Raw genomic sequence first — 3,054 nt, 5'->3', positions numbered from 1 at the left:
GCTGAGGGAGGAAGGAAAGAGATGCCCTGTGTGGAGGACAGGAGCGCAGGGCTGAGTGGGAGCCGGCAAAGCCCGGCTCCACCGCAGGCTCTGGGGAAAGGGGAGCCCTCCCAGGGCCACCGGCGCTGTGCGGGGCAGGTGGGCGAGTCCCCCCCGCCCCACGGACACTGTCCTGCCGGGTCTCTGCCCTCTGCGACTGCACCTCACTTTGGAGCAGCCCGCGTGTGTCATCAAAGCCGCCAGAGCTGGAAACTCCACCAAACCCCTCCCGCCGCAAACCATAATCTTGCAGGCAGACAATGAAGATAGGACAGCTATTCAGAAAAACGCGTGGCTTTGGAGGCTCAGGACATGTCCCAACTGCACCTGCAGGTTTTCCTTTCCCGGGGCCGCCGGGCCCTGGCTGTGCTGCACCTGCCGCGGGCCAGCTCCCTGCCTCTCAGTCACATACCTCGTGCTGGGCGTGCAGGCCCCGGCCTGCTCCGCATCCTGCTCTGCCCTGACGACAACACCTCCAGTCCGAGGACTTCCCGACACGCTCCTCGAGGGAGGCCGTGCCTCTGCTCTCCGACCTGGGAGCTTCTGTAATAACGTGAAAAAAGAGGGACGAGCACTAACCCCCTTCACTCTCCCGCTTGCCTCTGTTTTCTTTGAAAAAAGTCACGCCAGGGAAACCTTTGCTCCTACTCAGTTCATCTTATTTTAGTTTCTGTCTCTTCCTCCTCCTTTCCACAACCTCCTTCTCCTGTTTTCCAGGACAACAGCAAGTCTCATTTCCCAGATGGTTTGCTCCTGGCGGGTAGGGACAATGTCCCTATCCCTTTCCCTCTCCCTGTCCCATATCCCTTTTCCATGTCCCTTTTGCTGCCCGGCGTATAGTCTGCAGACATTGGGTATAGCACCGTGTACACATGATGCATAAATCCAGACATGATCTTCAGGGTCCTTGGAAAGAAGGAGGGTGCATCTCCTTCCTAGTAAATAATTTGACTGTAATTCCTAAGGCTGCTGTATTCTTTTCTGCATGTGCACGCATCAACATACAGTGATATTTAGAAATTCAAGGAGGACTGAAGCCTGTTTTGCCCTTAGTCAAATTTACACTATCCAATTTAAGAACAGAGCATGTGGACCAAGGTGTGAGCTTGGCTAGTTGGAGCTCACATAACTTGGATGTAAGTTCATGTTTACTCACGGGTTTCTGACTCCTGCACATTCACACAAACCACGCATCTTGTTAAGTTCTAATACGTCAGCACGTTAGAGCCCGCGTAACAAACACATCAAGCCTCGAATGTCGTTAATCACGACTGTGGACGTTAACAGTATGGCGCCGATGGCCTTAGAATTCGTGGTTATCTTGACTGGATGAGAGAGAAATTCAAGACACTCTGATGTGTCTGTTAAATAGAATAAACTACCATGTGTATGTCTGTGAGTCTAAGAGAGATGTGTGTGTGTGTGTGTGTGTGTGTGTGTGTGTGTGAGTGAGGGTGGGTGTGTGTGCTCACAGGAGAGGTAATTTCACTAACACTAACTCCAATCATGAAAATTCCAGTGTTGGTTGCACTGAAGTTTTGTCCTAATTTCATGAGATTTGTTTCTGTAAATACATTAGATTACTAAAGATATTTTTAGAGGCATCCTTCAGCTTTCTTTAACTGGCTGAGTGGCTTGAGCAATGTCACGCATGTAGTCAAATGCGTCTCATTTCCAGGTTGTTGATGCTCTTATTGACTCATCGTACATGAGCTCCTACTGAGAACACAAACATGTCCCAATGCAGGGCGTGTGTTCCACTGTCTAGCGCATTCCAATATCAATCTATGTATTTATATCATACTTCACAGTTTACAAAATGATACCGTAGACATGATCTCATGCAATTCTTACAAAAACCCTGTGAGGTGGAGACACCAAGAGTTGGTATTATTCCCATTTTACATGAAATGTCACTTGAGTAATCCGTAGCCTATAAATGGGTGGCATGCATATGGCTTTGCCTGGGATGACATTGTCCCACTGTAATTATGAGCATCTCCTTCCTCTCTCAGTATCTCTGGTCTGGATGACAGATAACCATGGTGGTCCCCACCAATATACACACCACCTTTCACTTATATAAGACTTTTTTTTTAAATGTCTGTGTATTATTTTTGAGAGAGAGAGAGAGAGAGAGTGTGTGAGAAGGGGAGGGGCGGAGGGAGAAGGGGACAGGGGATCCGAAGTGGATTCTGCACTGATAGCAGTGAGTCCGATGGGCTGGAACTCACAAACCCGAGCTGGTGGGACGCTCAACAGACTGAGTCACGGGTGCCCCTATTTACATCAGACATTTTAGGTTCGTGCAACCTATGCAAGGCCATATGATACCTTGTGACAATTAGAGGCAGTCGGAGCTACAACACAGTGGGGCTGGGCTACAAATCCAGCTACACCTTGATTAGTCTCCGTGGGCCAGTTACTGGCACCCAGTAAGGGCCATATCATAATTGCCGGTGTTTGCCACTGACTCATAGTCTCTCATCACTGGCATCTTCTTCAGATGGATGCCTTTCTTTGGCATCACCCAAGATGGCTCAAGAAACATTCTTTGTCCTTCTCCATTTGACGGGTCCTGCCCTTCCTCTCCTTCTGGAAGGACTTCTGTCTCTCTCCTCACAAACCAGCAATGGTCTCAGGCTCTGATTTCTCCTTCTGTTGTTCGTTGACCCTCACTTCACTTTTCCCCCTTTGCTGACCACGGAGTCACAAGGTCTGAGGGCCTGGCCACCATTCATGAACCCCATTTACCACAGGTGGACTTTGACAAGGCAAGGTTCCAGCCCAATGTCTAGATTCCTATTGGTACCAACCACAGGCACACCTTTACATCCAAATCGGAGACTGCAACTAAATGAAGGAAACTCCAAGGTGTTTCCGATGAGGACCGTGCCCTGGAGAGAGTTGTCAACATCTCACTTCCTGGCATGCCACATACCCAACACTTCCAGGGAGCCATGAAGGGGCCCTCCGAAGATTCTTCAGGAAGCAGGGGTGCTCAGTTATTTCAAA

Source organism: Panthera uncia, chromosome F2 (genome assembly GCF_023721935.1).
Source record: "Panthera uncia isolate 11264 chromosome F2, Puncia_PCG_1.0, whole genome shotgun sequence".
Taxonomy (NCBI): Eukaryota; Metazoa; Chordata; class Mammalia; order Carnivora; family Felidae; genus Panthera; species Panthera uncia.
Note: the sequence above shows the minus strand (reverse complement) of the source record.